This window comes from Salvia hispanica, chromosome 1 (genome assembly GCF_023119035.1).
Source record: "Salvia hispanica cultivar TCC Black 2014 chromosome 1, UniMelb_Shisp_WGS_1.0, whole genome shotgun sequence".
Taxonomy (NCBI): Eukaryota; Viridiplantae; Streptophyta; class Magnoliopsida; order Lamiales; family Lamiaceae; genus Salvia; species Salvia hispanica.
In genome coordinates this window covers 15,365,036-15,379,166 of record NC_062965.1, presented here as the reverse complement: position 1 = coordinate 15,379,166, position 14,131 = coordinate 15,365,036, and positions in this window count along the sequence as shown.

The window sequence follows — 14,131 nt, the reverse complement described above, 5'->3', positions numbered from 1 at the left end:
AAAAATCTTCGGGTCAAGGAACTCCATGTGGGACAGAAGGTGCTCCTTTTCCAATCCCGGCTCAAGCTGATGCCAGGGAAGTTGAAGTCAAAGTAGATCGGTCCATATACCATCGTCGGCCTCCGCGCAAACGGAGCAGTGGAAATCCAGGGAAGTGCCTCTAACTCGGTCCCTTTTCTTGTTAATGGTCATAGAGTGAAAGTCTATAGGGATAATTCTGAGCTGTGTGTAGTGGAGGAAGTTCCACTACGCGCACTCTCTACTATCGCCTAGACAGACTAGGAGGTATTCTCGATGAATTCCTGGGTCAGGTAAATGGGTTGACATTTTTGAAAATATGTACTGAACCAGGGAATCTCGGGGATACTCAAAAGGAATGTGTAAATAGTTTAACTGCTTTTCAAACTAAAGAAAATCCAAAAAAAATGTATATATAATTTAAATCTTCCAAAAATATTTTCGAAGCACCAGACTCCGAAGGGAACCGATGCCTTATATTCTAACCTTGACCTAGGAGTCTGGCGTCTTCATATTTTTTTTAAGTATAGGGTCATGGTCAGGGAAATCAGCTAGGGAAGGAGAGCCTGGAGGAAGAGGTCAAGGAGGGATGGAGATAATTTGAATTTCAAAATTTGGCCGATATTTATGGGAGATGTACGGTTGCTTACATCACGCCTGCAACCACACCATCTTTTCATCAGAAAAGACAACCGTCGCTTCTCTCTCCAATAATCCCAATCGACAAAAAAACCGAATTTACTCTCCCTTCTCTCTACTTTCGTTCTCTCTCTAGAACACAAACCCTAACCAAATTCGACCAAGTTTTTGTCTAATTTCAGATCTACAGTAATGGATTCAACCCAAACTACCGGAAGATCGCAGCAAACGGTGTATGACGCAGCCCTGTTGGCAGAGTTGACGCAGAAATTGGGGAGCGTCGAGAAAGCGAAGGAAGTATACGCTCTGTTCTCCGCTAGCCTAATGACATCCGCGGCGGCCATACCATCACTGACAATTCCGGCGGATTCGGCGGCGCAACCGGCAGTTCTCCATGAAGAAGGGCCTCGAGACTCTGGATCTCAACATGCAGAAACCACTTCACGGGAGGCGGATAAAGAAGAGGCGGTGCACGAACGGCCGGAGGATGGTGGACAGACGAACAGCGGAGCAGAGGTGGAGACCGAACGGCAAGGTGACGCAAACCCTAATTTTGAGGGTAAGAAAGATGGTGAGGGGGAAACCCCTGTTATAGAAGACGTTGCGAAGGGGGAAACCCCTGTTGTGGAAAGTACTGTTGAGAGGGAAACCCCTGTTGTGGTAGAAGTGGCTGAGGGGGAAACCCCTGTTCAAAAGTCGATGGCTGAGGGAGAAACCCCTATGGAGACGTGGGATGAAACCCCTACGGATTTTAGGGGTGCGACCCCTGAACCCATGGAAGAGGGGGCAACCCCAACTGATGTCGGGGGGAAACCCCCGTTTATATTGAGGGGTCAACCCCGATGGTGGATGATGTGGGGGAAACCCCGGAAAAATTGGTGGAAGAAACAGATCTACATGTTACTGGAGTACCAGAGCCCGTTGAGGAAGGGGCTGAATTTGATCGTGGACCTGGTGGATGACCAGAAAGAGGCTGAACCCCAAGTGGACCAGAGAACAGAGAGGAGACGAGCAAGGAGGAGCCTGCTCGACGAAATTGATGACTTAGTTCCAGATGCTGAGGAGACAGAGGAACGTCGCCTGGTCAAGGAGAGAGCGAGAAAAGGAAAGGCGGCGGCGACCACGTCTACACGGTCAAGGAAAGCTCCCTCCGTCCAGGATGTTAAGGAGACCCTTTCCCCAGTGACCGAAGATCCCTCTGCCGAGGAACAAGACAAGCCTACCCATGAATCCAACTCTGAATTTGAGGAAGCTGAAGAGGAGTTTGTCCAGGGACGACCAGAGATTTGGCTGACTAAGGAACTGCTAGAGTCGATAAAGCAGTTCGACGACCAGAAAAGGGCCACAGTGTACAAGGAACGATGCAGTGCAGGGAAAGTGGTTAAGTCTGGGAAGCAGTATAGCTCCAAAGAACTTCGGATGATCGTATGCGATGAAGATTTCTGCGCATGTATCTATTCAATAGGGTTCGAGTGGTTGCTAAAGCACAACCAGGAGAGAGTGCCGGTGGACCTAGCAAGGGAATTTTTCTCCACGTTCCGATTGAAGAACACCACTGATCTTGACGCAGACTCCATAACTTTCAGGCTTTTTAATGAAGAACACGAGATGAGTATCCGGGAATGGTCCTTGAGGATGGGGCTGTTCACCAAGGCTGAGGCTGACGAAGGAATATGGAACGAGAGAATGATCGGTGTGCCGAAGAACACGCCGGGTTTTAAAGTGCAAGCAGCATGGGAACTGATCACCTACTCCAAGGCAGGGACATTCAAGTCAAGCTACTCCAAGGCTTCTCACATCGAGTACAGAATCCTCCGTTTTGCTCAGATGTTTATCAGCTACAATTTAATGGGAACCGCTAATTCAGCTCTTACAACTACCGACCTTTACTTCACTTGGTGCATGGCAAAGGGCGTCAAGGTACATCTGGGTTATTGGCTGGCTCAAACATGTCATCAAATGACCAGCAACCCTGCTCGACATATGTATACCTGTCACCTCCTAGGCGCCTACCTCCAGCGGAACGTTGAAATGAAGATAGCCAAGGCCGCACCTTTATCGTAATGTGTGAACCCCCTGAGGTTTTCAGTGTGGAATACTTTTTCAATAAGGGGTTTCTTCAAGCGCACGGAAAACACACCTTCTTCTACCCGGTAGGAGAAAAGGTGAAGGCGGAGACAGAGGAGGTTGCGGAGGCCATGCCGAGTGAAGAAGTTGAAGAGCTGCGGAAGGATATTCAGGATGTGAGAAAGGAGATGCAGGTAATGAGGAAGGAACTTGGGGGGATTAGGAAAGAATTGAACGGGAGCCGGGAAGAAGTGAAGACCCTGAGGGGCAATATTGCAGATTTGGCGGTGAAGTCCGCCACACAGAACGAGCGCATGACGGAGGCGGTGGACCTTGTAATGAAGATGATGAAATGGTTGCAGAAGACGCTCCCCTTGACCCAGTCGAAGGTAACTCCTGGGTCCAGCAGTGAAGTCAAGCAACCCGTCCGCAGCAGCCCCTCCGTCCAGCGACCACCGCACCCGCTCCAGCAGATGGTCTTCCCACCCGTCCCCAAGCAAGTGTCAATCCCTACAAAATCAAAGTCTCTGATGAGGAAGCCAGTATCCGACCAGCCAGAACAGGAAGAAGAGCCGAAGCAGCTGGCGAAAAAGAAAGTGAAGATGATACGACTCGGAAGCCCACCCCAGTCTGGCTCTCGAGGGAGCCAGCCCCAGAAGTGAATCACCCCCCATGACCAAGTAACTTTTAATTTTTTCTTTCAGTTATTTGTCTTTGTTTTTGTTGTCTATTTGTTAAGTGTTGTTTGTTTATGTTTTCTCCCACTTAGCCCAATGCTTGGTCTAAGTGTGAGAAGTTTGTATTTTCTGTTTTGTTTTTATTTCCTCCCACTTAGCCCATTGCTTGGTCTAAGTGTGAGAAGTGTATATTTTCTGTTTTGTTGTGTCTTGTCCCACTTAGCCCGTTGTTCGGTCTAAGTGTGAGAAGTTTTTTCTTCTCATAAACTGTTGTTGTGTGTTGCATTGATCTCCCTGTTTCCCCCCTTCACAACGATGGCTTGGGGACGAGCTTGAGTGAAGTGGGAGGGGGAGAGGAGTCAATGCATGTAATCGTCAGCATGATAAGAGTCTTTAGGTCTAGTTTTTGTTTGTGTCGCATGAGCCAGTGAATATAATACGGCATGATCTCCTTAGTGAAAGTAATTGAAAATATGAGGTATTTCAACTTAGAAGCCTTTTCCTTTAATAAGCCAAGTCAATCTGAATGAAGCAAGAACAATAGAGGATGCCTTTACTTACTTAGTTGTGAAGCCCTACTATAAAAGCGAGTTATAAGCCTTAAATAACTTCGAGCTAACACATATAAAGAGGCCGCCACTGAATGCTTAGGGAGAAGAGTCATGAAGGAGAAAAAATAGGGGAATTGGGTTATGAAGGTATAAGCTGGACGAAGTCCAGGGCAAGGAGTTATAAGGTGGACGAAGTCTAGAGGAGAGAAGAGGAAAATGGAGGAATAAGCTAGACGAAGTCCAGAGGAAAAAAAGAGAAAAAAAAGGGGAAAAAAGGAGAAAAAAAAATAAAAATAAGGAGGTATAAGCTGGACGAAGTCCGGGGGGAAGTTGCTTAAAGGGCAGGAACAATAATAACCTGACCCAGGAAAAGAGGAGGAAACTCTCATAACCCGATGCTTCAGTGGTGTGGCAATAACTTAAGAGAGAATCGATTCTAATATCCCTGGTGAGTGATCGAGTGAATCCAACAATTGGGTAAGTTAGAGGCTATCTTGACGAACTGACAGATTGGCTAGGTAGAGGAAGGGAAAGTGCCTATTTGGAGGAGTGCAGCTTGTTGGATTGACCTTAATCTTGTGGGGATGGTTGCCTAAAAGTTGAAGCTAGCTCATGCATATGTGTTTATGTGTTTAAGCATTTTTCTTTAAGTGTTTTAGTTTCAAGTTGTGTCTAGGTCTAGGAGTCTGTCTAGAGTCTAAAGAGTCGGTCGGGGATAACCTTGCTTTGAAATTCGCCTTATTCTTTTTTCTTGTCTTTATACTTGAGGACAAGTATGGTTTAAGTGTGAGCAGTTTGATAAGGCTAATTTCATGCATCGGTTATATGTGAAAAGCACTATATTTTACTGGGTCTAACACAGTTTTAAAGCTAGGTGTATGACAGAATAGCTAGATCCAGGAGATGCTGGAGGAAACAGACTAGCGAAGGAATGAAGGAAAAGTGAGCAGAATTGAAGAAAAAGGAGGCTAGAAGAAGGGAGTCAATAGCTGAGGGCAACAAAGTCTATCTATACCTCGCTGGGCCCCACTTCAACGCCTATAAATAGAGGAGCATGCAACACACAAGATATACAATTTTTCGCTCTTAGCTCACACACAACACACACACACTTGGGAAATGGGAGTTATGGGGTAGTTTAGGGTTTTAAGGGGTCTCATCTTCAGAGGAAGTCCGTCGTAACACCGTCCGCGTGAGGGCGAAGATACAATCTATTTACTTTCGGTTGTTTTGCACTTTATTTCGTTCGAACTTCACTTTTGGAAGTCGATTTGGTTGTTGCTGTTACTGAATTTTCTATGCATTCCTTTAGTTTCTGTTATATTTGTGTTATCTCGTGTTGATCTACGTTGATCCTGTTGTTTGAAGTTTTATTTCGGCAAGTTGCACGTTGATCTCTGTTTTTGTCACTTTGGAGCTTAATCTGGGGAATTTGGCGGTAGATCTGTGGTGTTGTTGTTGATCGGAGGTTGTTTGGCGATTTTGTAGCTATGGAATGTTTTTTGGCCGGAGTTTGTGTCGGATGCTTGGATCCGGAGTGGATTTAGCATCCGAGGTTGGATCTGAACAGGGGAAGTCGAGTTGTACATGGATTTTGAGTTTTCTATTTACTTTCTGTTTTACTTCATCTAGTAGCCGTAGATCTGCTTAGTTCGTAATTGTTGTTCTTCGTTAATTGCTAAATCCGGTCTGCTCTGTTTTCCAATTACGTTTCATACCTGTTTCTTCTGAGTTTTGTGCAATTTGAATTGGAGAAGATGATGTCGCTGTTAGTTAGTACTTTAGTTGGTTGTTTTCCTAGCTTTTTCATTCATGGTCCCCACCGTCAGTTTATTTCTCAGGTCTAGGTAATTTAGAATAGTTTCTTAGATCTAGTGATTTTCTCGATTTCAATTTACATGCATGATTTCTGTTTTGCCTAGATCATTCCAAGCTTAGTTTAATTTACATGCATGATTTCAATTTACATGCATGATTTCTCAGCTTTTCTGTTAGCGTAGCAGATCTCAATTCCAAGCTTAGTTTAATTTCCTCAACCCAAAAATGCGTGGCAGCAGCCAACCCAAAAATAATTTCCAAATCCTTGAGCATGTTCATTACGTATCCATCTCTGTGGGATCGATCCCTACTTACCTGTGCTAAGTTTTAGTATAAGTGGTTGAGGGCTTTTGAAGAAGTGCTCTGTGTGTCCGACGACCGAGATTTTCCAACGACCAGTGAGTTCCTAGACCTTGTGATCTAGTGGATTTGTTGGACCTAGGAAACTTGTTATTCTTTTCTGTGCACACTCTAAACATTCGTATCTTCAAGCAACAACCAAATCGACTTCCAAACGCGGAGTTCGAACGAAATAGAGTGCAAAAACAGAATGTAATATTGTTTCTTCGCCCTTCGCGAGGACGGTGTTACTACTAACTTTCTCGGAAGATGAGACCCTTAGAACCCTAAACTACCCCAGAACTCCCATTTCCCAAGTGTGTGTTTTGTGTGTGAGCTAAGAGAAAAATTCGTTTCTTTTCGTGTGGTGCATGCTCCTTTATTTATAGGCGTTGAAGTGGGGCCCAGCGAGGTATAGATAGTCTTTGTTGCCCTCAGCTATTGACTCCCTTCTTCTAGCCATTTTTCCCTTCACTTCCGTTCTTTTTTCCTTCATTTCCTTCGCTAGTCCGTTTCCTCCGGCTTTTCCTGGATCTAGCGATTCTGTCACACACCTGGCTTAAAAACTGTGTTGACCCAGTAAAATATAGTGTTTTTCTCAACATCTAGTGGCCTTTTCATTCCCTCATCTATGCTAAATGTATATATTTCCCCATTATAATCTAAACAAATTGTTCCATCGAAAACATCGATAATGGTCTTAGCAGTACGCAAGAATGGTCTTCCTAGAAGTATGCCACTAGACTCAGCAGACTCATTATCATTCATCTTGATCACATAGAAATCAGAAGGATATAGAAAATCATGCACCTTGACTATGACATTTTCCAACACACCTTCGGAACAAATGCAAGTTCTATCTGCTAACTGAATTACCACTTTGGTAGCAACCATCCTAATTCCTGTCAATATTTTGTAGATCGAAAGCGGTAAAACATTGATAGACGCCCCTAGATCACACATGGCATGCTCGACCTTGATGTCCCCTAGAGAAATGGGTAATGTGAACATACCTGGGTCTATGCATTTCGAGGGCATCCTTCTCTTTTGTATCACAGCAGACACATTCTCCCCGATCACAATCTTATCGTCTGGTTTGGTCTTTCCTGCAATGAATTCCTTGATGAACTTGCTAAAGGCAGGCATTTTCAGGGCTTGCAAGAATGGCAGGTTGATTTCCAACTTGCTAAAAATCTCCATTAGATCCTCTGTATCATCCTTCTTTTTCTTTGCTTCCCCCCGGTATGGAAATGGTTTTGCTCGCTTTACTGCATTTGTAGAACTCCCAGCCTGGGTTTCACCAACTTCCCTGCTTCCTTCCTTGCTTACTACCTCAGGTTCGGGATCTAGGAAAAATGGGTCACTTGGTCGAGGCAGAGATCCCCCTAAATCTCCCTTCTGGAGGTCATCCTGAACAAGGACTTCTCTGGGTCTAGGGCTATCCCCTTGAAACACTTGACCTTTCTTCCCTTTACTAGCATGTATGGGTACCTCCTCGTCAATCTCCAGGGTCGGTCCTTCATAGCCCCGCCCGGATCTCAAGGTGATTTGACTAATGTTTGCTCGGTCCGGTGGTTTGACCGTGGCAGGAAGTTTCCCTTCATTTCCCCGCATTTCATTCAAAGAAACTGCGATCTGGGACAGTTGCTTCGCCATCATATCCATGGAGGCTTTATGTTCCGACTGAGCGTCTTGCAATTTGTGCACCACGTCGTTGTTGGAATGCAAGTTATTCTGCATGAACTGCTGTGAATTCACTAGGTCGTGGACCATGTCATCCAAACTCCTTTGTGGCCTGGAGTTGAATTGATTAAAATTTGATCCTTGACCTTGGTTCTGCCGATAGTTCCCTTGATTTCATTGATGGTTATTGTACTGGTTGCTAGACCCTTGATTTCCTTGATGATTTGGTTGGGAATTCTGATAATTCCCCTGGTTATTCCTCTGGTGAGGTGGCACATAGGAGCTCCTTGGATTGTTCCGATTCCTATTTCCCCAATTAGTATGCTCCTGATTCTTGTACCCCAGTTGTAATTGTCCTTCTTGACCTTTCTCTGACCAGTTGGACTGCCTCTCCGGAGGGTGTGCATAATTCGTGATCTGCAGTGGGGGTGGCTGACTTTGATCATTGTCAGTCCATCTAAAATTGGGGTGAGTCCTCCATGGGGCATCCCTTTGTCTTCCTTGGTTCCAACTTCCATCCGGATTCCAGCTCCCCATCGAATTTGCTTGGGCTTGGCATTCCCCTTCACAAGGCTGACCGAAATAAGGCTGAAGTTGCCTTTCCTCTGGACCAGGGGATTTCTCACTTTCCGTTGGGGCATGAGAGTTATACTTCTCAATTGCATTCAACAGTGCTTTCTCCAATTTATCTATCCTATCTTCCACCTTCTTGTCATTTTGTTTCGTTACTGCATTGGCTGACCCCTTCTCAATATGCTCTGCGGGTTATCATAGGCCTTCTTTGCCTCGATCAATCTTCCCAAAGTTTCTCTGGCTTCACTTGCTTTATTTTTGGTAAAATTTCTCCCGCTTGAGGAATTCATCAAGTCCTTTGACTCAGGGTTTGCACCTTCGTAAAACAGATAGTAAGTCTCCGCTTCAATCATCCTATGATTCGGACAAGCATCCAACAGTCCCTTAAACCAGGACCAATAAGAGCTCAGAGACTCATCATATTCTGAATTTTCTTCTTCAAGGCATTCGTCTTGTTGGATGGGAAAAAATAATCCAAAAACTCCAGCTTGAAATCCTTCCATGTGTTAATCGAGTCTGGTGGGAGCCTCAGCAGCCAAGTATTAGCCTCCCCCTTGAGGGCAAACGGAACCGCACGTAAACGGTAGTCCTCCTCGTCGCCTCGTTAGGGCGCTTTTGAATACTACACAGCTTACTAAACTCGTTCAAGAATTCGTAAGGACATTCGTTCCTTCGTCCAGAGAATGTGGGTAAAACTCCGAGCACATTTGTCTTGATATCAATAGACCTCCGGCGCGGGTTTGAGACGATTGCATGGGCGGGTTCACCGTCGAGATGTGTGGTGAGTGACCCTATCTCCGGATCGGGATCTACTAAATGAGCCATGTTTGGGTCTTCCTCCTCCTCAGTCTCGGAATGCTCTGTTTCTGTTGACGACTTCGGGTCTTCTTCTCCTGACGAATTCCACTCCTTCTCACTTTCTGATTCGAACGGAAATGGGTCCACCGTCCTTAAACCTGATCTGGTGGTGATAGTGGATGTAGACTCTTTGACTTGCCACTTGTATCGGCCGCTCCCTGACCCAGATGAACTAGCCCAACTTCCAGAATGGAAGCCCGTGTTCATAAACTGTCAAGAAAAACAAAATAACAAAAATTAACTATTTACACCAAATCCTCAAACGCAATAACAATAAATGTCATCCATCCCCGGAAACGGCGCCATTTGAAGCCACCTTTTTCCTTTTTAGGTTTTGTTTAGACTGCGTGCACAGTAGGGAATAACAAGACTCCTAGGTCCAGTGAATCCACTAGATGACAAGGTCTAGGAACTCACGGATTGTTGGAAGATCTCGATCGTCGGACACACAGAATACCACTTCAAAAAAACCCTCAACCACGTATACTAAAATTTAGCATTGGGAAGTAGGGATCGATCCCACAGAGATGGATGCGTAATGAACATGCTCATGGACTTGGAAATTATTTTTGGGTTGGCTGCTGCCACGCATTTTTGGGTTGAGGAAATTAGACTAAACTTGGAATTTAAATCTGTTACGCTAACAGCTAGGTCTAGGCAAAAAGAAAGAAATCATGCATGTAAACTGGAAATCGAGACAATCACTAGATCTAAGAAACTATTCTAAATTACCTAGACTTGGGAAATAAACTGACGGTGGGGACCATGGCTGAATAAGCAGAGTACGGACGAAAAGCTGGAAAAACAACTAACTAAAGTACTAACTAACAGCGACATCATCTTCTTCAAATCAAATTGCATCAAAACTCAGTAGAAACAGGTATGAAGCGTAATCGGAAAACAAAGCAAACTGGATTTAAGCAATTTAACGAAGAACAATTAGGAACTAAATAGATCTACGGCTACTAGACGAAGTAAAACAGAAAGGAAATAGAAAACTCAAAATTCATGCACAACTTGAATCCCCTGTTCAGATCCAACCTCGAATGCTAAATCCACTCCGGATCCAAGCATCCGACACAAACTCCGGCCAAAAACATACCATAACTACAAAATCACCAAACAACCTCCGATCAACAACAACACCACAGATCTACAGCCGAATTCCCCAGATCAAGCACAAGATTGACCAAAACAGAGATTAACATGCAACTGCCGAAATAAAACTTCAAACAAACAGAATCAACGTAATAGAGTGCAAAAACAGAATGTAAGTAGATTGTTTCTTCGCCCTTCGCGAGGACGGTGTTACGACTAACTTTCTCGGAAGATGAGACCCTTAGAACCCTAAACTACCCCAAAACTCTCATTTCCCAAGTGTGTGTTTTGTGTGTGAGCTAAGAGCAAAATCCGTTTTATTTCGTGTGGTGCATGCTCCTTTATTTCGTGTGGTGCATGCTCCTTTATTTATAGATAGTCTTTGTTGCCCTCAGCTATTGACTCTCTTCTTCTAGCCATTGTCCCTTCACTTCTGCTCATTTTTCCTTCATTTCCTTCGCTTGTCCGTTTCCTCCGGCTTTTCCTGGATCTAGCGATTCTGCCACACATCTGGCTTAAAAACTGTGTTAGACCCAGTAAAATATAGTATTTTTCACTACATAACCGATGCATGAAATTAGCCTTATCACTAACGTTCTGGAAAAACATCCAAATTAAAGTTGATAATCGATTCATCCATATTTGAACGAATTTGTGGAGTGAATTGCAGAGAGCACAAAAAGCAATTGGACGGGTGGTGCGATTGTAGAGAAATCGCTTGCTATTCTGGAGGAATCAAATTGAAATTAATTGAACCAATCGTGTGATTGATAGCTCGAATTGAGATGAATTCAAACTGGATTGAACAGGTCGCGTGTAATTTGGAGCTGGATATTGCAGAATCGAGAATCAAAATCGAGATTGGTTGGGTGATTTCCAGCATCTAGCGTGATTTTGGGTTGAGAATGATAAGGAAATTGACGTGAATGGTGTGAAGATGAATTAGAAGAGAGAATTCTTATTATGCCCTTCACCTTTTAATTTGATTAAACAAAAATAAAATGAGTTGCCACATGTCAGCTTAGCAACCGTCCGATTTCCAGATCCTAGGGCCCTTAATTGTGGTATGGTGTTAGATTAAATGGTGTTCTCATTTTAACACGTCCCACAAAATTATTGCTCAATTTTCACATTCATAAGCATCATTCTCACATTTCACATTTTATTTTATTTTTTTCAAAAATCACCTATATATTAAAAAGGGTACTATTACATTGCAATTCTTCAAGTCCATAATATCTTGACTCTCACTCTGACTTGGCCTACAAATGATATAAAGAAAGGAGAAAGGAGACAACTTCATCATCACATGAATTGATATGATTTCTTGAAGCCACACATATGGGCCAAGAAAGTGAAACAGAAAAGGTTTTCTAATCAACATACCAATTTCAGAAGTAGAAGCCATTTGTTAGACGCTTAATTCGATTCTATCTTATATTCAGATTGGAACACGGCATTGTTACTTCTCAATATTGTAATGTTAGTCCGGAACAAAAGAGAAAATTTTGGGTGTCCAATCCATTTTTTTCTAAACTTTATTTTAATTTTTAATTTATTTAGAATAAATAGTAGTTAAAATATTCTTCATTGTAGGATAAATGGTGATAGTTATTGAACATCTTCTTGTTCCAAATTGACTAAAGAGTGATCAACACTCCGTATTAAAGCAGACACAAGTCGGTAATGAGTTTTTTATCCCAATTAAAATAATATATTTCTTTAAAAAGAAATAATACATATTTATTTTATCTCTTACTTTATTCTCTTTTCACTTAACTCACAAAAATTAGGCATAAATCTCATCTCGTAAAGCAAATATTTCATATTCTACATTGTAATAGACCACATATTTCACTAATTTTATCTCACTCACATTTTATTATAAAACTCATTCCGCTCACTTACCATTATATTTCTTGAAATTCGAGCTGTATCAAACCAAACCATTTCCATTAGTATTTCTTGAAATTCGAGCTGTATCAAACCAAACCAATTAATTGAAGACGTTATTAGTTTTCAGTTTTGTAAATTGGGTCACACTTTATCGGCTATGGTCATATTTAAGTTTAATGGACAAAATTTATTAATAGTCAATTTTCATATTCATAAACATTATTCTCACATTTCACATTTTATTTTATTTTTTCAAAAAATTACCTATTTAGTAAAAAAGGGTACTAGTATATTGCAATTGTTCAAGTCCACAATATCTTGAGTCTCTGACTTAGCCTACAAGGAGAAAGGAGACAACTTCAACATCACATGAATTGATATGATTGCATTGAAAATTGAGATGAAAATGGTATAGTGTGGTTTGATTCAATCCAATATTCTCTCTCTGTTAAAACATCAGCTCAAACTCAAAATCTCATCTGAACTGCTCATCTGAGTCAACCAAACAAAGTAATCAAACAAAGCAACTCTGCCACCAAAAACCAAAAAACTTAAAGTTACAAAAATTGTATATTTTGATAACAAAAAAGGGTGAAAAATATTAGAATTTGTGTAGTTACCTAAATAAATGACCAGCATCCTTGTTGTAAGGATCCAAGGAGAAGGCAAGGGCTTGCCATGAGGAATTTCTACACACAAAAAAAAACAATCATCAATTGTTAGATGATGAATTCATATGGAAGTTAGATAATCATCACTTTAATTTAACACTACCTTGAATATCACATTAGCTGCAGCATCAATTTCTCCTCGGACGAGGACAGGCTGTTCTGGCATGAGTCCAATGCATTTTCGAGCAGCTAACAGAGCATAGATCCGTAGACCTAAGCGTGCTTCGCACATGCTTAGCTTTGATATCAATGTCGTGTTACCTGGACCAAGATTAGTAGCCTACACATCCCATATATTACTACTTAATACACATGGCCAAGGACAAGATGATCGACTCACTGGAAAGAAGAAAAAGTTTTACCTTTCTATATCGTATGACTGCAGATTTATAATCGTTATTGTACGCGAAATACATCCCTTTGATGTCTAGTTTAGTCAAGACGTTTCGCATTTTCTCGCACCCTGCAAGATATGTGATGAGAATTGAAGATCAAAGTGATGCTGAGATGTACAAATTTAATGTAAAGTTTCAGACCATTGCTTTAATTTCTTCAGAATGAATGCACTTGATTATGCCATCGATAGTCCAATCTGGATAATGTGCAAGCCGTTTAGTCACTGGAAACAAAATCTCCATAGCTGCACGGTTACGCACCATAGCAGCCTCCTCAATAGGTTTAACGATATCCTGAAAGTCGTCGTTATCAACACATTAAGTTTCCAGTTGATAACAAACAAAGCAAAACGTAAGGAAACAAATGCACCAAAGCTATATTCTACAAGTGGCATAGTAAAGCAGGATGAAAAGGAGTAGCATAGTACGAAATTAACTTCTGCATATAAATTTGGATCTGCTTTAGCTGCAAGCAAAGACTTAAGAAATTTTGTGTCGCGATCTCTTGCTGCAGCTGACAAAGGACTTAACCCCTGGAAATACACATCTGGGCATGCATTAGCCTGCAAGGATAGAGTACTTAAACCATGAAAAGCAATTCAGATACTTGCAAACAGTCATTATCACGATAACAGATGTTGAAGATACATTCCTCAATCTCTAACCGAAAATTAGACAATGGAGGTATTTCCATTTCACCAAACATACCCCAAGCAGCAATTTCAGGCATTCAAATGAGCGAGACTTGACTGCGATTACAAGTGGGGAGTCCGCAACTGCATAAAACATATCTGGCTGCAAAATGGAAAGAAACAAAGGGATTAATTTCATAAGATTATATCATTAGT